The 24,057-nt window shown below is 41.3% G+C and overlaps 1 protein-coding gene across 3 annotated transcripts in view; it reads right to left on the bottom strand.

Moving 5' to 3' along the window:
• Window positions 1–23,673, bottom strand: part of LOC127005094 (protein timeless-like) — a 101,326-nt gene extending 77,653 nt beyond the window's left edge. Inside the window, exons 1-2 of one of the 3 annotated variants that reach the window (XM_050873652.1) lie at window positions 23,250–23,673; window positions 18,973–19,970 (exon numbers count right to left, since the gene is read on the bottom strand). The gene's annotated coding sequence lies outside the window, so the exon portion shown is untranslated. The remainder of the gene's footprint in view (window positions 1–18,972; window positions 19,971–23,249) is intronic. The other 2 variants (XM_050873653.1, XM_050873655.1) reach the window with 2 other exon arrangements.
• Between the last annotated feature and the right edge of the window lie 384 nt (window positions 23,674–24,057).

Below are 24,057 nucleotides of genomic sequence, written 5' to 3'. Positions count from 1 at the left end.
CCATCCCTCTCTCCCTCTCTCCGCTCCGTGTCACCCGCCTTCGCTTCCTCCCTCCCGCCGTATGCTATAAAAGTTTTCGATTAGCGAAGATGACCCGCGGAGTCTATTGGGACCGTCCCCTGAAAAACACACTCTCTCTCCTGGACGGTATCTCGTTATGGAGGGATATTTGATGCTGTTATTGAGAGGAGGAGGAGGAGGAGGAGGATGGTGAGAGGGAGGAGTGAGGAAGGAAGCCAAGGGTAGAAACTAGATAATACTATAAATAACGGTGGCGGAGGAGGAAGAGGAGGAGGAGGAGGAGGCTTACGAGGAGATAAAATAGAAGATGCTACTATTAACATCAGAGAAGAAAAAGTAGGAGGAGGAGGAGGAGGAAGAGGAGGAGGAAGAAGAAAAATCATAATAAACTTCCTAATGAACGAAACGAAAGTCGAATGATTATAACGAGCCAAAAAAAAAAGTGAAACGAGATAAAAATAAATGAATGAAAAATAAGAAAAAGATAAAAAAAACACACAAGAAATAAAAAAAGAAAAAGAAGGATTAAGTAAAGATTGATAAGTAGGCTACTAAGACCATTTACTGATGAATGAACAGGTGGGTCATCATTAGGCAGGTGTGAAGCAGGTGTGACGTCAGGAGGCACTCAGGGACCTTGGCAGAGAGAGAGAGAGAGAGAGAGAGAGAGAGAGAGAGAGAGAGAGAGAGGAAAAAAGAAAGAAAAGGAAAAATAAATAAATAACGAAAGAAAAAAGAAAAAAAAAGGAATAACTAACTAAATGAATAACGAAAGAGATAAAGAAAGAAAAAAATAAATAGATAAATAACGAGAGAGAGAGAGAGAGAGAGAGAGAGAGAGAGAGAGAGAGAGAGAGAGAGAGAGAGAGAGAGAGAGAGCACAGAATCATCTAGACTTCTAACTTTGCCAAACTTCGCTCCTCGTTTCCTTCTCACTTCCGGATTTTTTTTCTTTTTCTTTTTGCTTTTAATTTCTATTTTTGTTTTGCTTCTTTTATATATACAAGTTGCTAAGCCATCCCTCCCTCCCTCCCCCTACCTTATCCCTCCTCCCCTCTTTTTTTTTTTTTTTTTGTCTCCCAGTCCTATTCCTTGCCTGGACGTATGCCACCGCTACAATATCTCTCTCTCTCTCTCTCTCTCTCAAAGAGAAACACACGTACAATTATTTCATTCAGAGAGAGAGAGAGAGAGAGAGAGAGAGAGAGAGAGAGAGAGAGAGAGAGAGAGAGAGAGAGAGAGAATTCATACATACATTCATACAGAGAGAGAGAGAGAGAGGCGCAATATAAAGGCCTTTCCTAACGTTCCACTTGTCTGATGTTAGTGTACTCCATCCTGCTCCGGCGAAGGTTCTAATTCCATCTCTCCACCTGATTCTCTTTCTACCCCGTCTTTACAATTTCTGGTTTGCCCCTAGATTTTTAGCTCTACTTTCTTTCCTTCATTTTCAGCATCCTTTCCCCTCTGTGTGGCTTCGATGTCACTTTGTCATCAGTTCTATGCTTAAAATTAATGACCAGCCAAATTTTGCTTCATATTTAAGCATCATTTGTGTGGAGCTCCGGAAAAGGCTGCAATTTCATCCCTCCGCCTGGTCCTTTTTCTGCCCTGACTGATACTATTAATGGGCTGCCTCTGTTATTGGTTCATCTTTCTCTAAACATTCTTTCCCAATTCTAAGTGAGTTCGATATCTCTCTATTATCAGGTCTATGCATAATACTATTCCTGGGCTGCCTCTCTGTTATCAGTTCTTCTTTCTCTAAACATCTTCTCTTTCTTCTATGTGAGTTTCGATGTCTCTCTATTATCAGGTCTATGCATAATACTATTCCTGGGCTGCCTCTCTGTTATCAGTTCTTCTTTTTCTAAACATCTTCTCTTTCTTCTATGTGAGTTTCGATGTCTCTCTATTATCAGGTCTATGCATAAAATGACCTCCCCATGTTTGCCTCTAATTCTCTAACATGTCGGGGATCACACACGCACATTTGACAAGGCTTTCGTAGAGGTAGTTGTGGGTATTTTCAAGGGTAGTTTTATGAGCCAAGTGATAGTCTGACAAGGCTTGTGCACCACGGACGTAAAAATCACTCATGAGAATCCGACTAATCTTCTCTCTGGCTTATGATAATATTTGTTTTGAGAGCCCAAAGCGTCTGAGAATACGGTCCTTGTTTTTGTTCGTCATCAGAATGTGTTGCGTATAGTATCCAAGTGCGTTAGAGCATCAATCCTTGGAGGTGAAGAGTCAGGGCGAGACGATTTGAACCCCCAGTGCCGCCGTGTGACGTCAGAAACGGCATCTGTTCTTATATAATAGTTCACACAGTCCAACACAAAATAGTTTAAAATTCTTTGTATAGTGTTTGGTGTTGGTGCAGAAGGTGAGTTATTTGAGGAACCGACGCAGGAAATAAAAAAGAGGAAATAGATGATGATAATGACGATGAAGAAGAAGAAGGATGAAGAAAAAGAAGAAAAAGAAGATAAAGAAGATGAAGAAAAAAGATCAAAAAGAAGAAGAAGAAGAAAAAGAAGAAGAAGAAGAAGAGCAAAGAAAAAGAAGATGAAATATAAAAAGAAGAAAAGGAAGAAAAGTAGAAAAAAATCATTACCATCTTCAACTTTTCTTTTTTCCCGTAATTCATGATGTTTACCTCAATCCAACACGGGTGACAACAACAACAACAATAACAACAAAATAAATAAAAAAACTAGTTCATCCCTCTTGTTACACCTTGATCATATTTTTCAACCCAGGTAACACTTTGATCTCTTTAGCATTCCACCTCTTCAATTTAAATCATCTCGCTTCCTTACGCTAAACGACTCACTAACTTCACCCAACTCGAGGAAATTGGCTGAACTTTAACGGAAGAGGGAAAAAAGTTAGCCCCGGCTCGCTTCCTTCTGACAAATTTTTACCTTATCACAAATTGCTTTACCTGTCTCCCTTCCGCACACCTTCCCGATACAGGTAATTGTCCCTTAGTGATAATAAAGCTCGTGTCGGTGTCCTACGTGTTACTACTACTACTACTACTACTACTACTACTACTACTACTACTTCTACAACGGCAATAAGGGATGTGAGTCAAGGAGCAATAAAGGAACAAGAACAAAGGTAACAGGATCTAATTAACACCTGGAAGACAGTGCAGGTAAAGGAGCAGCAGCAGCAGTAGTAGTAGTAGTAGTAGTAGTAGTAGTAGTAGTGGTAGTAGTAGTAATATTAGTAGTAGCAATATTCCTCTCTCTACCATCGCCCATTCAGCAACGTGGTATGACTCCTAGAATACCTGTCCGACTTTTTATTTTTTATTTTATGCCAATTCACCTTTCTCGCTCCCGGAAAGTGTTGTTGACGCTACCTGAGCTGTGTCAAGTCATCTGTGCTAATTGATTCCCCAGGTAACCACAGATATACAGGTAGGTGGAGAGAGAGAGAGAGAGAGAGAGAGAGAGAGAGAGAGAGAGAGAGAGAGAGAGAGAGAGAGAGAGAGATCACGTTTTTCGGCGGTAGAGGGAGAGGGAGTGAGGGGGAGAGAGGGAGGGGGAGGAGGTAGAGAGGAGAGGGAGAAGAGAGAGATGGATAAACATGGAGAGAGAAAGAGAGAAAAGGAACTGATAATGAAAGAAAAAGTAGAGGAAAGAAGGGAAGAGAAGAGGAGAGAAGGGAAGAGAAGTGGAGAGGTAAGAGGAGAGACAGAGACAGAGAGGCCTTGAGGGGGGCATAAGGTGAGGAAGAGAAGGATGACTGGGCGCGAGGAGGAGGAGGAGGAGGAGGGAGGTGGACGAGGTGCGTGCCAACTTCACCCAAATGATTTTAAAACACGCCGCTGGTTGATCACGTGTTTGTATCCCCCCTTCCCCCTCCCCTCCCCCTTCCCTCTTTCACTTCTCTCACCCCTCTCAACTTCCTCCTCCTCCTCCTCCTCCTAACTTCACTATCGGCCAACCCCCCTTCGCCTCCCTCCTCCTCCTCCTCCTCCTCCTCTAATCTCTTTTTTTTTTTCTTCCCCTCTTCCCCACTTCCTCCCCTCCCATCTTCCTTTCATCCATTCTAATCTACTTGCAACGTAACAATGACCTTTCTCTCTCTCTCTCTCTCTCTCTCTCTCTCTCTCTCTAACCGCCTTTCCCCTCTCCCTCAAACATTAACATCATGAAGACTTACAAAAGACACAGGTAAGTCTAGTTCACCTGCCTACTTAAACACCTGCCTTACCTACCTACCTACATACCTATCAATGTATCTTTCTATCTATCTTTCTATCTCGTTTACATAAGGGATTTTACCATCATTGCCAACACTCTCTCAAAATATACTAACCACACCTATCATACCACCACCACCACCACCACCACCATCACTACGACACGCCATCACCACCACCACCACCACTACGTTATGTATACGTTATGTAAAAATTGAAAGTGGAGTTATTTGAGGTATTGAGTGAAGGAGGAGGAGGAGGAGGAGGAGGAGGATTAAGAGGGCGATGTCAACGAGGACGAGACGAGAAAAGTAGGACGTATGTATAAGGTTATAATATTGACGTAGAAGAAGAAGAAGAAGGAGAAGAAGAAAAAGAGGAAGAAGAACGAGAAGAAGAAGAAGAATTAGAAAAAAACGAAAAGCAGAGGAAAACGAGAAGAGCCTGAGTAAACTTCTTAACAATGTGATACAAAGAAAGAAAGAAAGAAAATTACGAACATAAACAAAAAGCATAAAGAAAGAAATTATGAAATAGACGAAAATAAAGATAGAAACACATAAATAAAAATAAATAGGAGATAATATAAATAACAATTAGAAAAGATGTACAAAGAAAAGAAGAAAACAAAGGTGAGAAAGAAGGAAAATAAGAGGAGGAAGAGGAAAAAGGAAAGTAAGAGGGGGAAAGAAAGTATGAGAAAGAAAAAGGAGGAAAGAAAGTATGAGAAAGAAGGAAAGTAAGAGGAAGAAGGAAAGTAAGAGGAAGAAGGAAAATAAGAGGATAGAAAATAAGAGGAAGAAGGAAAGTAAGAGGAGAGAAAGTAAGAGGAAGAAGGAAAATAAGAGAAGGAAAGAAAGTAAGAGGAAGAAGGAAAGTAAGAGGAAAAGATAAAGTAAAAGGAAGAAGGAAAGTAAGAGGAAAGAAAAATAAGAGAAAGAAGGAAAGTAAGAGGAAGAAGGAAAGTAAAAGGAAAGTAAGAGGAGGAAAGAAAGAGGAAAAAGAAAAGTAAGAGGAAGAAGGAAAGTAAAAGGAAGAAGGAAAGTAAGAGAAGAAGGAAAGTAGGAAAGATCAGGACGAACTTATCACACACACACACACACACACACACACACACACACACACACACACACACACGAAGCCGAAGCCACAGCCGAGTGCAGGGAAACGGTTACTTCGCGGTGCACGTGGACCGCAACGTGAAGCCTCGGGAGTCGCGCGTGTGTACGTAACGCGCTAATCACACACACACACACACACACACCTTTCATATTACTCTTTTGTTCGCTCTCATTTTGCAATTTTAGTAAGTGTAACCTCTTTCATTCGTAAACACACACACACACATACACACACATACACACTTTACTCCGCTAACCTTGTAAATTAAAAGCTTCCTTCATCACGTTAATGTCTTCTCTCTCTCTCTCTCTCTCACACACACACACACACACACACACAAACAAAGACTTGGGTTTGGCGACTAACTTATCATTCTAGTCAGGGAGAAATTCTGCCAGTCAGTATGTCAGTCAGTTTGTCAATGTCACCCAGTCAGTCAGTTAGTCAATGCCACTCAGTAAGTCAGTCAGTCATTGTCAGCCAGCCAGTCAGTACCAGTTTTAACCAGTTTCCAACCTAATTACTTCGAAAACCAGTCGCTTAGGTAGTCAATGACCCAATTAGTCAGTCATCCAGTAATTTTGCCATTCAGTCAGTCAGATGTTTACGTAGGTGTCTACTTATCGAAAAAAAAGGCAGCCAATCAATCAATCAGTCAGTCATTCAATCGGTCAGGCAGGCAGTCAGTCACTCAGTCAGTCAGTCTAAATGTATGTATATTTTTAATTGGTGTATACATGTGAAGTGTCATACGTACATCTAAAGTGGGTCGTGTGCGTTTTTACCTTTCTTAAGTATATACACAGTAATGAATATGTACATGGCTTGGAAATTAACGAACATGAAACTATTGAAAATGACGATGATGATGATAATAATGATGATGATGGAAAGAAGAAGAAGAAGAAGAAGAATGATGATGATAAGGAGAGAGAGAGAGAGAGAGAGAGAGAGAGAGAGAGAGAGAGAGAGAGAGAGAGAGAGAGAGAGAGATACCCTTTTCACGTTAGGCCTATTTTCTATTTCCGCAGGTCGGTTGAAGGCCATCCCCCCTCCCCACTATTATAGCGACCTTGACTGCCAATACTCTATATGGGATCGAAATAGCATTGGATTCTAAGTTCAAGAGGATCTAATACCACATACGGGGGCTTAGATGATGTGGTAAAGTTATTGATTCGACGGTCTTTTTTCTCCTTGTGACTGATTTTTTTTTTCTTTTTTGCCTCTACTGCTTCTCTTCTTACTCCACTCTTTGTTCTTTTTCTCCTCTATCCCTATCTCATTTCTTCTTTGGTCAACGTGTAATTTTTTTCTCTTCTCTTCTTCTTCCTCGTCTTTTTCCTCCTCTTTCTCCTTTTCTTTCTCTTCTCTTCTTCCTCGTCTTTTTCCTCCTCTTTCTATTTTTCTCTTCCTCTTCTCCTCTTCTTCCACGTCTTTTTCCTCCTCTTTTACTTTTACTCTTCCTCTTCTTCTTCGTCTTTTTTCTTCTCTTTCTCTTTCTTTCTTCCTCTTCTCTTTTTCCACGTCCTTTTCCTCCTCTTCACTCTTTTTCTCCTCTACTCCTCTTATTCCTTTTTTTTTCCTCCACTTCCTCATTTTCCTTTTTTTTTACGGTAGAGGAAGCAGCTCAAGGATATAAAAACAACAACAACAGGAGACGAAAAGCCTACTGAGCCTCCTCCAGTAAGGAAAACAACGAGTGGCTCACCTCTCCTCCTTCTTTCCCTAACTTCTTCCTCCTTTTCTCCTCTGTCACTACTCTTCTTATCTTTGTGTGACTCGTTGGTAAGACTTCACCTGGGAAACGCAGTACACTTCCCTCTTTAATCACAGAGAAGACGTCCAGTTACTAGAGTGAGTGCAGCGACTCGCGAGACAAATATCATTCTCGAGGGCACAACCGTAAGAACGACCAAGCGGCGACTTTTCACGTTGGAAAAGAGACGAGACGACAACGAGGGGATATGATACCTTCTTCAAACCACAACAAGTTTAGTAGCGCGATCACTCCCATTTTTCCAAGCTCCAAACTAACCCGAGAACAAGAAATAACGATCAGTCAATTCAAGCGAGATGATGCAGCACAGACCGGCAGTTTTTTTTTTATATTTTCTCGAGTAGACTTATCCGCCACTGCAACAACCTTCCTGCATTAGTTAATATAGGAACGGTTAACTCTTTAAAACATCGCTCTGACTCTTACTTTGCTACGTCAGGGGTGAAGTGAACGGTCCCACACCTTAGTCGAGGAAGTACAATAATCTGTTCCGTGGGTCCCTGGCGTGCTCGACGAACAGATTAAGCCCCCTCAAGCAAGCAGCCTCCTTACCGCCTCACACGCTTTCTGTTGCCTGATCTTCCACGCTTCAATGTTTCTCCATCCTCCCTTCCTTCCCCTTCTCCTCCCATCTCAGCTTTCTCAATTAGATAAATGAGCCTAAGTGATAAGCACCAAGGAATCGGAACCAATTATAGTCATCACGAGGAAAATTGGATGATGGGGAGCAATTAGGAAGAATACAAATTGAGTGAGGAAAAGGAGGTAACGGAGGGATTAATTAAAGGGTATAGATAGTTGCGATAGATGAATTGGGAGATTAATAGACACAGACAGACAGGTAGATACGTAGACAGACCCACTGGTAAATTGACACAGACAGTTATATGAAAAAATGAATAGAATGCCGCGGAAATAATACGTAGACTAGTCAAAAAAAAAAAAAAAAATGCGAAACTTATATAATACAAGAAAATAATACAATGACTCGAAAATATTACTCTGCGCAGTCACTAAAAAAACTCAAGCAAATTACTGTCAGGATGATGATTAGCAGGTGAGGATGCTGATTACCAGGTGAAGGAATGCAGGTGAGGGAACGCCGGTGACAGGTGGGTTAGGACAGCGGCCACGTGACGGGAGGTGAGATACAGGTGTGTTATCAGTGTGTGTGTGTGCGTGCGTGTGTTATCGGGGTTGCTATCTCTTCGTGTGTGGCATGAACCCGTTACACCTCCCCCCCCCCCCCTTTTTTTTTAATTACGTGCATACTTTATCTCCCTCTCTTTATCCCTTCCTCTTTCCCTTATTATCTTTTTCCTTTCTCTCTTTCTATCTCTCCATATTTCCCTGTCTACCTTCCTCCTCCCGTTCCTTTCTACCTCCCTTCCTCCTTCCCTATCTGTCTTCCTCCCTTCTTCCCTCCCTTCCTGTCTCCTAATGATACAATGATAATAATTCTGCTTCTAATATAAAAAGACCGCTACTACTACTACTACTACTACTACTACTACTACTACTACTACTAACCACTACTACTGCTACTAACACAAACACAAACTAACCACAAAAAAATAAAAATAAAGAAAATCAATTACATTACCCTCAAAATAATCACTCGAGAGATAAGAAAACAGACAAACAAATAAATAAATAAAAGAACTGACGGACATGTTTTTTTTCCTTCTTCCTTTTCCTCTTCCTCTTTCTCTTAGCTGTGTGTGTGTATGTGTGTGTGTGTGTGTGTGTGAGAGAGAGAGAGAGAGAGAGAGAGAGAGAGAGAGAGAGAGAGAGAGAGAGAGAGAGAGAGAGAGAGAGAGAGAGAGCGCGCGAGAGAGAGAGAGAGGAAGTGATTCCGTATGAGAGAGAGAGAGAGAGAGAGAGAGAGAGAGAGAGAGAGAGAGAGAGAGAGAGAGAGAGAGAGAGAGAGAGAGAGAGAGAGAGAGCGCAGTACCATTGATCGAAGGGGGGTTGGGGGGGTGGAGTACACATCCCCCCTCTTTATCCCTTCCTCACCCTCTTCTTCCTCCTCCTCATCTCCCCTCTTCTTACCCCCTTCTTCTTCCTCTTCTCCTACTTAATTCCTGTCTCTGTCCTTTTAATTCCATCCTTCTTCCTTCATAACTATTACTTTTTTTTCTTCTTTTTCTTTTTCTTTTTTCTTTTCTTCTTTTCCTCATTATTCAGTTTTCCTCTCTTCCATTCCCGTTACTTACTTCCCTTTACCTTTTCTTCCCCATTGCTACATGTCTCTTCTCCTCCTCCTCCTCCTCCTCGCCCTCGTTTCCCTATCTTCCTTCCCTGTCTATTCTTTCTGTTTCATCACTTTTATCTGTATCTTGCTTCACGCTTAACCTCTCCTCCTCCTCCTCCTCCTCCTCCTCGCCTTCCCTGGCTTCCTCTTCTTCCTCGGCACATTGATTACTTTGCTATGTCCACGGGTAAAAACATGTGCAGAGGAGGAGGAGGAGGAGGAGATGAAAGGATGACGTTACGCATAGTATATAGTTTCTCTCTCTCTCTCTCTCTCTCAAAGGGTCCCTGAAGGGTGTGGCAATATACGAGAATGTGATGTGTCCTCCTCCTCCTCCTCCTTCTCCTCCTCCTCCCCCTCTTGCTGACATGACGCTCCGAAACGTGAGTGGGAGGAGGATGAAGAGGAGGAAGAGGAAGAGGGGTAGGAAGAGGAGGAGGAGGGGGAAAGGAGATTACCGGAAAATTAGCAAACGTAAGTGAATGAATGAAGAAAAAAAGGAAAACACGTTTCATTTCTTGGAAGCTTGGGAACTGTATGTGTGTGTGTGTGTGTGTGTGTGTGTGTGTGTGTGTGTGTGTGTGTGTGTGTGTGTGTGTGTGTGTGTGTCACGAGGCGCAGCAAAGGTGAGCGTGGGTGGACAGGTGACCGACGGAGAGTAGACAGGTGAGAAAGGAACGAACGGAAAAGGAAAACAAAGTGACCGACGATGAGTGCTCAGGTGAAGAGAAAGAAAAGAACGTAAAAGAAAACACGAACCATTATAACAATACAATAACAGTATACGGCAAAGCGAACAGGTAGAGGACCCATAACCAGACTGGAGGTGAGAAAGACACAAGCACTTGAGAAGAACACTAACCCTAAGATATAACAAAACAATAACAGTATACGGCGAAGCGAACAGGTAAAGGATTCATAATGCAGGTGAGATAGACACTAGCACTCAAGAACACTAACCATACTATATAACAAAACAATAACAATAACGATGCTAAATGAACAGGTAAGAAAAATCATTAATCACACAATACATATATAACAACAGCAATATCACACACACACACACACACACACACACACACACACACAAGACACCTCTCCATCCGAAATTGACCTCTCTTTTGGCCACTCCTTTCTACTTTTTTTTTTATAGGAGCAATGATGATTAGCGGACTTTAAAACTAGTATAAAAGAAATTAAAACAGAAAGTAAAGGAATTAACTAACGAAATAACTAACTAAAAGAATAAGGTAAACTATTAACTATCGACACAACGAACTGACTCTTCAAAACAACTAAAGGAATTAATATGTCAGAGAATGTACGTAAGAAAAAAGAAAGCACGAGATTAAGCAAGGATGAAGGAAGAGAATGGCAAGAGAATGAAGAAAGAAAGATAATAAGGAAAGAACGAAGAAAAAAATAAACCTAGCATTATAAAAATAAAAAAAAGAAGTAAACAAGCAAAACGTAAGTAAGGAAAATAAATATATGAAACAAAGTAAATAAAAAGAAAAAACAGAATAAAAAAGAAAGAATAAAAGAAAGAAAATGAAGGGAAAACTAACACACAGAAAATGTAAAATAAAACAAACAAACAAACAAACAAACAAGAAACACTACAAAACGAACTGACTTTCCCAAAACAAAAAGAAAAAGAGAAATAAAGAAAAAATATATAAACAAAAAAAGAAAAGAAAACAAAGCTAGCACACACACAAAGAAATGTATAAGAAAAGAAAAAAAGAAACACAAATAAAATATCCCGGGAAAATAGTTTATCTAAGTGTCCCCTGATATAGACAACGCTGGAGGCGGGGGGGAGGGTAGGGAGGGAAGAGGAGGGAAGGAAGGAGGTAGAGAGGAAAGAAAGGAACGGAGGAAAGGAGGTGAGGAGGGAAAGGAAAGGGAAAAAGGTGAGGAGAAAAAGGGGAGAAAAAAGGAAGGGAAAGGAGGAAAGGGGGGGGAGGAGGTGAGGAGGGAGAGAGGAAGAGAGGGGAAGGAGGGGAAGGAGGGAAAGGAGGGTGAAAGAGGGGAGAGAAGGCTAGTAAATAAGGGGAGGGAATAAAGGAGGGAGAAGAGGGAGAGGGGGAGAGAAAACAAAGAGGGCGGGATGGAAGAAGGTGGCTGGGGGAGGTGAAAGGGGAGAGAGAGGGGAAAGGAGGGGAGATTAGTCACCACCACCACCATCACCACCACCACCACCATCACCACCACCACCACGTCAATATACCTCCACTGGGCTTCACCTCCACACCGCTCCGCCACGTGATGGTATACACTACACCACCACCGCCACCACCGATAGGTAGAAGTAGCGTAGGTGGTGGTGGTGATGGTGGTGGTGGTGGTGGTGGTGGTGAAAGAGGAGGAAGAGGTGATTGGAGTTAAAGGGATGGTGGTAATGAGGTAATGGTGGTAATGGTGATGATGGTGATGATGGTGGTGATGATGGTGGTGATGATGGTGGTGATGTATTGTAAGTATAATTAGGTAGTGTCCATAACATTATAAGTCAAATTACACTATCTTCAACAGACACTAAAGGACTCAACTAACGAAAGAAAGAACTACTAGAAATAAAGAAACAGGAATCAGGCGGGTAAATTAGAAAGCAGGAAAGACGAAATTAAGGAAAGAATGAAGAAAGAAAAAAAATAGAGAAAGTGAAGAAAGAAAAAGAATAAAGAAAGTAGAGAAAGAAAAATAATAAAGAAAGTGGAGAAAGAATAAAGAACGAAACGAAAAACTTGCACGGAGAAGAAAAAATGTAAAAAGAAAGAAAAACAGACACAAAAAACACACTAGAAAACGAACTGACCTAAAAAAATAATAAAGGAAATAAATGAATCGGACAAAATAAATAAGTAAAAAAAGAAAGAAGAAATAAAGAAAAAAAATATGAATGAAGTAACTAAACAACTAACTGACTCATCACAAACCTAAAGGAAAAAAATGAATTAGACAAAATAAATAAGAAAAAAAGAATGAAAAAGTATGTAATGAATGAATTAACTTAACTAATCAAACTAAATAAGAAAAAAAGATATATAATTAACACCTGCTGAGTCTAATTACACCTTTTTACTTCACTGCCTCGTTCGTTAAGTAGGGCAAAACCAGGTAAGGTGCATAGGGGCGTGAAAGGTGAGATTTAATTAACTACAGGTAAGGAAAAAACAGGTGGATACTTATTACTGATTAAACACCTGGCAGACTTCCGCCTTTAAAAATACATAAAAAAGTAGATGTTTTAAGTAATTGCGGGTAGAGAGACAGGTAAGGAGGAGGAGGAGGAGGTGGTGGAAGCTGGAGTTTTGGAAAAGGTTTATATGGAAGAAGAAGAAGAAGAAGAAGAAAAGAAGAAAGAAGAACAAGAAAAACAAGAACAAGAACAAAAACAAGTACAACAAGAAGAACAAGAAAAGAAGAACAAAAACAAGAAGAAAAAGAAGAATACTTAAACGGTAATTATTTTAAGTACGCACAGGTAAACAAAGCTATTTATTACACCTTAAATAAAAAAAAATAAAAAAACTAATTTCCATCTAAACGTTTCAACATCCTCTTTAGTACCTCCCGACACACCTGTGATTGATGAGGCGCGGGGAGGGACAGGTGAGGTGGCGTGGGCAGGTGCGTGGAAGCCAGGTGGGAAGGTAAATATAGCACAGGTGAGGTTGTTATTCATTCGTAGTTTTTATTTTATTTTATTTATTTATTTTTTTTATTTTTTTTTGCCATCAGCCGATCGTAGGTGTTCTGTTGATACCCTACGAGGAGGAGGAGGAGGAGGAGGAAGTTGAAAGGTTAGTGTGAGTCGTTGAGAAGACGGAGGAAAAAAAAAAGAAGAGGAACGAAAGAGAAGAGGAAAAAGAGGAGGAAAAGAGGTTCGTCGTTAGAGCCGCTTCATCCGAGGCTCGACTTTCGAATCTTTTTATTTTATTTATTTTTTTATGTCTAGTTCCGAATATTTTCAAGAGATGATTTTTCAGGATTTTAGACTCCTCGTTTTCTTCTTTTTAATTGCCAACCAGACAGCAAGAAAATAATGCTAGAGATAACCTAAATAAAAGGAGCAAAAAAGAATATTAAATTAGTATCCCCTTAAACCCAAAGTCCTGGCAGCCTCGCAACGACCCTCAGGAAGGAAAATGGGAAAGAAAAAAAGAGGAAAGGATAAAGGAAAAGCGGGAAAGATATGGGAGAGATAAGTGAGGGGAAGGGAGTGAAGGGGAAAAGTGAGAGAGAAAGAGAGATGGGAAAGTGTGGAGAGAACATGGAGAGAAGGGGATTAAGGGAGATAACGGGCCGAAATAACAAGGAGAGGAAAAAAAAAGACGGAGATGGACAGAAGTGAGGGAAAGCTAAGAGGAAAGAGTAGATGGGGGAGAGAGAGAGAGAGAAGAGGCCACGTGACGAAAGTGTAGATGGGGGAAAAGAGAAAGGGAGGGGAAGGGAGTGAAAAGGAGGGGAAGGAAGGGAAAAGGAGGGGAAGGGAGGAAAAGGAGGGGAAGGAGGAAAATGGAGGGGAAGTGAGGGAAAGGGAAGGAGAAAAGTGAGAGAAGGCCAAGAGAAAGGAGTAGGTGGAGAGGGAAATGTAGATGGAGAATGAAGGGAGATGAATGGAAGGGAAGGGAAGGGAAGGGAAGGGAGGAAAAAGGAGGGGAAAAAGTGAGAGAAAAGGAAGGAAAAGTGAGAGAAAGGTAAGAAAAAGAAGTAAGTGGAAGAGAGAAGAAAAGTCCACGTGAGGAAAGTGTGGAAGGAGGATGAGGGGGAGGAAGAGGGGAAGGGAGAGGAGGAGTAATGGAGGGAGTGGTTCATTTATTAGTCATCTCACTCCCCATGCTGTTCCCCTCACTCCCCTGGGCCAACTCAGAATTAATGTGACAAGAGAACAGACAAAAAGGGGTGGAGGAAGAGAAGGAGGAGGAGGAGGAGGAGGAGGAGGAGGAGGAGGAGGAAGTTGGAGTTTTGGAAGGGTATATATGGAAGAAGATAATATGGAAGACGAAAGGAGAATGAAAAAAATAGTAATCGAAGAAGAAGAAGAAGGAGGGAGAAGAAGAATGACAAATGAAACAAAATTACATGAAGGAAGGAAACTGATAAGAAAGAACAATAACACAACAAAAACAAAGCACGCACACACACACACACACACACACACACACACACACACACACACACACACACACACACACACACAAGGCCGCAACGTGACCGACTAATTAGAGAGGCAAGAGAGGTACGAGGAGGAGGAGGAGGAGGAGGAGGAGGAGGAGGGACACGTGGGGCAGGTGAGGCGAGTGAACAGGTAAAAGACTACTGTGAAGACAAACCAGGTGAGCGGCGCCAGGTAAGTGGGGCAGGAGGAGGCAGTTACGTGTGTTGTCTACCTGACTGTCTGACTCATGGATGTTGCTGACTGGCATATTTTAACGCCGCTACTACTACTACTACTACTACTACTATCTATCTATCTATCTATCTATCGTCATTATTCCTATTACTTCATCAATCATCACCACCATCATCGTTCTCTTTCACTATCATCACTATATTTTACTTCTCCCTTTTCTTTTCCATCCCTTCGTCCTTTCCTTCTCTCCCTCTCCTTCCCTTCCATGTTTCCTCCCAGTCTTCTTCCCTTTCTTCCCTCCTCCCTTGCAATCCATCATAATCATCATCATCATCACTACCATGAGCTAGGTAACTTACTTAACCAACACCACCGTCATCACTACTATATCAGCGCTGTCATCATCATCATCATCATCATCATTATCTTCATCACTATCATGGGATATCTGTTTATCTACCTTTCTTTCCTTCCTCTTTCTTCCTCTTCATCATTTTTTTTATCTTTTTGTCTCCCTTTCTTTCCTTTTCGTTCCTTCTTCCTCATGTTTATATACCTTTATTTCCATTCTCTTTTTTCTATTTCCCTTTGTGTCTTTCCTGTTTCCTTTCCTTCCTCTTTCTTCTGTCATCAGTTTTTATTTTTTGTCTCCCTTTCTTTCTTTACGTTCCTTCTTCCTCATTTTATCTACCTTTATTTCCATTCTCTTTTTTCTATTTCCCTTTGTGTCTTTCCTGTTTCCTTTCCTTCCACTGTTTATTCACCTTCCTCTTTTTCCTCTTTCTTCTGTCATCAGTTTTTATTTTTTTGTTTCCCTTTCTTTCCTTTCCGTTCCTTCTTCCTCATATTTATCCACCATTCTTTCCTTTCTCTTTCTATTTCCCTTTGAGTCTTTCCCGCTTACTCTCCCTCCTCTGTTTATCCACCATTCTTTCTTTTTTCCCTCATTCTTCTCCGTCATCAGTTTCAATCTATTTGTCTCCCTTTCTTTCCTTCCTCTTTCCCCTCCCCCTCTGCTTATCCACCTTCCTTCCTCCATCTTTCTTCTCAATCATCAGTTTCTGTCTATTTGTCTCCCTTTCCTTCCTGTTTTTTGACCCCCATCTGTTTACCTGACCTCTGACCTGTTTTCAATCAACCTGCCGATCTGTCTTGTCCCAGGTAAGGAGGAAATTCACCTTCGTCAGATATTTTTGACATAACGCAGAGAGAGAGAGAGAGAGAGAGAGAGAGAGAGAGAGAGAGAGAGAGAGAGAGAGAGAGAGAGATTCATAGCTGTTGACGTGAGAGGAGGAGGAGGAGGAGAAAATAGCAAGGAAAGAAAAGTTGGGTTTTGACGAAGGGTATTTACTCTCTCTCTCTCTCTCTCTCTCTCTCTCTCTCCTCCTCCTCCTCCTCCTCCTCCCTCTCTTAATCACCTCCCTCCCTTTTCACCTTTCTCACCTGCTAATTGATAAGGCTTCGCAAAACACATTCAACTCAGGTATTTCACGGAATTCCCGACCACGCGCCTTTTAAATCCCAGACAGGTGTTAAACTTTCCTAATTAAAGTCATTACCTGTGATTCCCCGCGCCAATTTACTCGATATTAGAAGAAAAAACCGTAAGTTTGTTAATTAAGTGCGAGAGAGAGAGAGAGAGAGAGAGAGAGAGAGAGAGAGAGCATACCTTTCTTTATTATTGTTTGTAAATAGAAATGCGACCCAAGTTCCTCACTCTTCTTGTCGAGATTGATGAACCTCTCTCTCTCTCTTCTATTCATTACTGCTTTTATTCCTTTCTTTTCTGAACCTCATCTATTTTCTCCCTCCCTCATCTCTTTTGTCCCATTAGTGTTTTCTTTTCTTCTTTGTTCCCCGTCTCGTCTCCTCTCTCTCTCATTATTTTTTTTCGAGCATTTTCTTTCGTCCCATTACCGTGTTTTTCTTTTCTTCTTTGTACCCCGTCTCCTCTTCTCTCTCTCTCCCTCGATAAGGCTTCCCCCGGCGGACGTGTTATTATTGCATCATCGTTTCCATCAATAGGGACACGCAAGAGCTCGCACAAAGGAAGAATAGACGACAAAAGGCGGGGAATGTGGATGTGAATAGTGCGGTTCTTGCTCTCACAGAAAAATTGAATAGAAGAATAAAACGTTTGGCTTTTCGAGAATGCTTTAGAATTTTATGTGAATGGTTTTGGTGATATGTATATTTTGTTGATTCGAGTAAAAATGGAGAGCGAAGAGGAAAAAGGTTGGTCATGCAAGAAGAAATATGATTTTTTTATTACATTATTAAGTTTTGTTGATTCGAGTAAAAATGAAGAGCGAAGAGGAAAAAGGTTGGTTATGCATGAAGGAATATGATTTTTTTTTATTACATTATTAAGTTTTGTTGATTCGAGTAAAAATGAAGAGCGAAGAGGAAGAAGGTTGGTTATGCATGAAGGAATATGATCTTTTTATTACATTATTAAGTTTTGTAGAATCGAGTAAAAATGAAGAGCGAAGAGGAAAAAAGTTGGTTATGCATGGAGGAATATGATCTTTTTATTACAATAGTTTAGTTTTGTTGTCTCTTGCCTTTAAAGACGAGTAAAAATGAAGTGTGATAAAAAGTATGTCTGAATTGCATCATAAAAATATATATACACGTTATTTTTTTTTGTGACTTGTTTCTTTATTATAAGGGAGCAAAAAATGAATAAATTAAGCTATTTCGAAGAGTAAAAAGGAAATGAGGGGTGAAAATGTTCTAAATGGTATCGTAAAAACATACACGTTTGCTTAATATGATTGTTTTTTTATAAGCGAGTAAAAATGGAAGGAGTCTGTTTAGTTTTGCAAGGAAGAATGTATCAACTCCATCACAAAAGTTTGGGTTAAGTTTATGAATATGAAACAAACTAACGAAGAGAAAATAGATGGATGTTTTAAACGGAATATAAAAGAGAAACAACGAAGGAAAAACGTTTGACTAAGCGAGAGGAAAATGCTTTTGCCTGACCTTGAAACTGTTTAGTGCAGCGCGGAAAACGTTTCATATTTGCACACGTGAGCGAAAAAGTAAAACAGCTGACGTGCCTTTGTGACAGTCTATTATATTCTGAGTGATTGATGTAAATACTCGTGACAGGGAATAGTTTAAATGTTCTGTAATAGCTGAACGTAATATCTTTTAACAAACCAGCTGAGTGTTTGTATATAATTATCTCACATGCAGAAAAACATTTGTGACAATCTATATTCTCAGCGACCGAAGGAAATACTCGTGACAGGGAATAGTTTAAACGTTCTGTAATAGCTGAACGTAGTATCTTTTAACAAACCAGCTGAGTGTTTGTATATAATTATCTCACTTATGCAGAGAATCATTTGTGACGATCTATATTTTGAGCGAGTGAAAAATATACACGTGAAAGGAAATAGTTTAAATGTTCCGTAATAGCCGAACGTAATATCTTTAAACAAACCAGTTGAGTGTTTGTATATAATTACCTCACATGCAGAAAATCGTTAGTCTATATAGCGTTTAGAATTATTAATAGAGATTCAAGCACAACGAAGAACATATTCAGAGCTCGTTATATATAATATTTTGGAGCAATAAAATAATTTACTCTCAAAGTTATTTCCGTGCGTTAATATTGCACAGGTGAGAAATTAATAATTTATGATATTAATAAAGGTACATGGATTGATGCTTTTAGTGTGTGTGTGTGTGTGTGTGTGTGTGTGTGTGTGTGTGTGTGTGTGTGTGTGAGAGAGAGAGAGAGAGAGAGAGAGAGAGAGAGAGAGAGAGAGAGAGAGAGAGAGAGAGAGAGAGAGAGAGAGAGAGAGAGAGAGAGAGAGAGAGAGAGAGAGAGAGAGAGAGAGAGAGAGTACACAATTTAATGGATATATGTGAGTGAAGAGACTATGAATGGTGTGTGTGTGTGTGTGTGTGTGTGTGTGTGTGTGTATGTGTGTGTGACGATTAGCCAGCGTGATTGATTGGCCTTCATACACCTGTTAAACTAGGCAACAAGACGAACTAATTAGACCCTTTACCTGTGATACAAACCTGACCAATTAGAGTACACAGGTATCGACAGGTGGGTAATTAAGCGGGTAAACAGGTGAAGACTAATTAAAAAACAAAACAACCTTATAATTTACAACAAAAACATCTAAACAAACTACAAATTTAAAACTAAATAAAAAAATAACGTTTGTGGACCAACTTACCTCACTCTCTTCTTTTCTCCTTCTGTCTCAAGCTTTTTCCTCTTCCCTCTTCTCCCTCTCTCCGAAACGAGAAAAGGAGGTGATGGAAGAGGAGGAGGAGGAGGAAGAGAAGGAGGTGCAGGAGGAGAGTGAAGAGGATGAAGGGGTGGTTGAAGGAGTGGAAGATGAGGGGGAAGAAGAGAACACTGATGAGGAAGAGGAGGAGGAGGAGGAGGAGGAGGAGGGGGAGGAGGAGGTGAAGAGAACGAAGATTTAGGAAGAGGAGGTGATGGAGTTAATGGAAGAGGAGGAGGAGTAGGAGACAAGGACTGGAGTTGAGGGAGTGGAGGAAACAGACGACGGTGAGGAAAAGTAATCGGAGGAGGCGGAGGCGTTGGAGTGGAGTGCAGAGGAGGAGCAGGAAGAGGAGGAAACAGAGAGGGGAGGGGGGTGAGTGGAGGCGGCGACGGAAGAATCCGAGAATATGGAAGAGGGGGAGAAGGAACAGGAGAAGAAGGAGAAGGAAGGAGTGGGGGAGAGGGAGAACGAGGTGTGGGAGGCGATGGAGAGGATGATATCAAGAGATCTTCGGATAAGGGGTCTTGGTGCCTTAAAACGATGGCTGGGCGTGGGTAAGGAATTGTTCTGGCCAGGGTGGCATCCAGAGGGCCGGGGGCATCTTCCTTCCTGATAGTTCACCTCTGGGACAGGTAAGTGCTGGGCGCCTCACCTGGAGACACACGCACGCACACACAAACACGATCTTCCTCTTTTCTTTTTTTGTCTCTACCTTCTTCTCTCACTCCACTATGCCCAGACGCCACATGCATTTTGAAGTTGCCATTTTTTTACGTTGTTTTGCCGTTCTTCTTTTTCCTGTTTGTCTGTTTGTTTGTGCGGGTTTTTCTTTATTATTATTGTTATTTTTCACACACACCTTCGCACCTCCCGCCTCTCACCTGCTCGCTCTTGATTTGCCCGGCAGGTGAGTGAGTGGGTTGCTTTTTCTCCCAATTAACCTGAAAAAGCGAAGTGAGTTGCGGGTTAGAAGTGACGTTAAAAAATAGAGATGATAAAAAAAATGCAAGACAACCTTCACTTCAAAAGCTACAATTTCTGCTTTTTTTTTTTCCTTTTTGAATTTTTCTTTATTCCGGGATAAGCGAGAGAGGCATGCACACGTTTTATCTTTTTTCCTATTGTCTTTTTTCCCCGCTTTGCTCCTGGGCTGACAGGCAGACGAGACAGACAGGCAGACAGACGCATTCTCTTTCTGTTACGGCTTGCAGTGTGAGGATAACTGACATGAGAAGGGCGAGGGGAGGAGGAGGAGTGGTAAAAAGGTGAGGAAGTTAGATTTCTTGCACCTGAAGCTACACACCTAACATGGAGATATACAGAATAACAGAGTACCATAGCATAGCATTTTTTTATACACAAGGATAGAGTAATACGAGGAGACTATAAGGGGCCAGTTAGCCTATACATAAGGTACCGGTAGTTCTTGAAAATTTATATCACTTAATGCAGAAGTCTAACAATATTGCAACCTAACATAAACTTATATAAAGATTGTTATATTACTAAAGCCCAACATGACCTTAGATTTTTTTCTACAGTAGGAAAGGAAACAGCTCAAGGGCAAAAAAAAGAAAGAAAGGAAAACAATGAAAAAAGCCCGCTAATGACTGCTCCTATATAAAAGAGTGGAGTGGTCGAAAGAGAGGTCGAAAGAGATATATACTCATCTTATGCTATATATATATATATAACCTAACCCTCTGAACACGAGGATATACATAAGGAGACTTCAAGAGGCCAGTCAGCCTATACACAGCTCCTGAAAGTTTATTTGGCCTCGCATAAAGGAAATGGTTCTTGTATACAATAATCTTATCTAACCTAACTATAATTTCTCCTCCCCTAAATGAATCCGAGCCTTGGAATATTAGCTATAACCTACCTTAACCTTAGCCTAATACATATGTAACTAACCATAGCTTATCTTAGAATTAGAAAAGAAAATCACACGTACATGAAAATAACCTTAACGTAACTTGACACATCCTAAAATAAGAATGTAAAGTTTCCAAGCTAAAATAAAACTTAAAAAAGCAAAAAAAAATAGATTGTTTGGCACCATTAAAACAGAAATGGATGATAATTACCGAAAAAATCATTAACGTAGTCGCATTAATGATAAAAGGCTCAGGTAAAAGAACGAAGCAGCTGCCATCTTGCGGTAGTGATCAGTTTTAGAAAGAATAGATAAAACTAAATAATGCCTAATGAGTCAATATTTGAAAGCAATAAAACAAATGAAAATAGAAATGTAAATACTGAGAAAATGAAGTAAAAAAAGGATGCTGCGTTATGTAAAAGATGAAGAAAGTTTGAGATTATGAAATATTGCGTAAAAAAGGACAGATTGCGTAAGAATGACACACTATTCATTTATCAGACAGGTAAACTCTCACCTTGGGACACACACACACACACACACTAACAGAAAAAGATAGCGCTTGCCTCCGTTTTTTCCCTTCGATGAAAAAAAAAAAAAAACTAACGTCAATTAGTCTCGTACATGCCTCTCTCTCTCTCTCTCTCTCTCTCTCTCTCTCTCTCTCTCTCTCTCTCTCTCTCTCTATCTCTATCTCTCTCGTGGCGCCTCAATGTCTAGCTTCGTCTGTGTCCGAAAAAAAAAGCCCAAATCTGTCCACGAAGAGGAGGAGGAGGAAGAGAAGATGGAGGAGAAAGAGGAAGAGGAGGAGGAGGAGGAAGAGGAAAAGGAGAGAAGTGGAAGGGCTGAGCAGAAATAGAACGGTGGAAGTGGAGGAGGACGAAAATAAATGCATAAGTGGAGGAAATGAAGAAGTGAAGAGGGAAGAGGAAAAGAAGGGAAGAAGAAGAAGAAGAAGAAGAAGAAGAAGAAGAAGAAGAAGAAGAGGAAAGAGGAGGAAAAGGAAAAAAAAAGCAGTTACGTCAAGAAATATTGCTTACTTTGCTTTTTCTGGACTTCCTAAGATGAGTAAGTTTTAAGGAAGTCGGGTGGACCTCTCTCTCTCTCTCTCTCAATCCCCTTTCTCTCTTACCCATCATACGCAAACACTCATCAAACAGGAAAACGTACAAAACTCAGGTGTATCAAAGAGTAATTTAGGTAACCAGGTAGGAGAATCACTAAAACGGGGGTGTCACGTGTACTATACGGCCCACCCACGCCCCCCCTGGTACACCCTTCCCCAGCCTTGGACCCCCTACACCCCGGTCCACCTTCACCCAGCCCTGTATCGCCCCGTATCCCCTCCTTGGCCCGCTCCACACACACACACACACACACACACAGCAACCCGGCCAAGCTGTAACATAAATTGCCCCATAGAACTAACTGTATCTCTTCGTAGGTGAGGTTATTGGGTGTATATTAACAGTAATCTCAAGTATATTAAGGTTTTAGGACCCATATACCCCCGAAATAAGTATATTGCCTCCCAAATCACCACTAAAATACGTATTACTTGGATGTATCTATGAGGAAATGGTGGATTGTTTAGTATCATAAGCCACTAAGATCACCAATACATACACACATAGATATACTCGATAGGTATATTTAGATAGGTAAGGTGTAGAGGGGAATAGTTACATAAGCCTCAACTGTGTCAAGGTTTTAGAGTACATACACCCACGGAAACACTGTATAGCAACCTCCATCATCTATACACACCCATACACATATTCCAGAGGTGTATATGTGCGTGGGTGAGGTGCAGGGGTGTGTAGTAATGGAAAGCACAGGTGTATCAGGGTTTCAGAGCACCCACACCCATGACAATAGTACACAACCACCTCTACCACCACCACTACACATACCTATACATATTCCTAGGTGTAGTAGTAAGGTGTAGTTCCTGTAGTGGGTGTGTAGTAATAGAAATCGGAGGGGGTTTTAAGGCACCCGCACCCATGGAAATAGCACACAACCACCACTATCACTACCAATACACACACATACACATATTCCTTGGGTGTGGCAGGGTGTAGGTATAAAAAGCACAGGTGTATCAGGGTTTTAGGGCACACCCACACCCATGGAAACACTGTAACGCACCACCATCACAACACACACAAACACTCACTTCCACACACGTACTGTTAAAATTTTCCACTCAAACACACTTCAAACATCACTTCACTATAGCAGGAAGAAACACTTGAAGACACAAACACCAAGAAATACACCACAAACACCTGGCACACAAACACAAACACCCAACAAAACAGAGACTTCACCGTACCGAGATGTCACAAGTCCTTCCACCACAAACACCCGGCAGAAGCAGCAGGAACAGAAGGGGCAGCAGAAGACACACCCGGCAGAAGACGTTGAAGATAGTAAAAAAACACACACTGAATGGGCACAGACCGGACAGACTGAGGAAGTGCCCGTCCAGCTGAGGTTGTACTGTAGACTGGCGAGTCGAGAGGAAAGAGAGAGAATCTGTCTGAGGGAGAGTTGTGGGGGAGGATGAGTAGCGGGGGAGAATGGAGAGGGGAGAGGGGGAGACCCACCACCAAACGCTCTAGCTCAGTACGCCGGTCCGCCAGGCCCTACACGTGACTTTCAGCGAGGGAGGAGGAGCATGTGAGGGTTGGGAGATGTCGCCAGCTGCCTCCTTTGCCTCTTCCTTTCCCTCCTACCTCACACCCAGGAGGAAATGCATCATCAGTGACGTCACGCGTAAAGTTAATAGCTGACGGGATTATTGGCTCCTACATCTTGGAATGATTTGATAATTCTGTTTCACCCCTTCTTCCTCCTTCCTGATCATCCCTACCTCCTTCGTCTCCTTGCTTTACTACTCTTTTTCTCTCCCTCTCTCTCCGGTCTATCCCATGGTGCTCTTATTTCTTATTCCTTTCCTATACTTCTTCTTTCTTATACCTCCCAACATCCTTCATACGTCCTTATCTTTCTTATCCTCTCGTTTTTATCTTCCCTCTTTCCTTAATCTCTTTCTTCCTCCTTCGCCACATTACTACTTCCTTATCATGTACTCAATCATCCACCTCCTCTTCCAATTTCTCCTCTTCCTCTTTCTCTCC

This window comes from Eriocheir sinensis, chromosome 29 (assembly GCF_024679095.1).
Source record: "Eriocheir sinensis breed Jianghai 21 chromosome 29, ASM2467909v1, whole genome shotgun sequence".
NCBI lineage: Eukaryota > Metazoa > Arthropoda > Malacostraca > Decapoda > Varunidae > Eriocheir > Eriocheir sinensis.
Note: the sequence above shows the minus strand (reverse complement) of the source record. Positions and strands in the feature narration are given on the sequence as shown.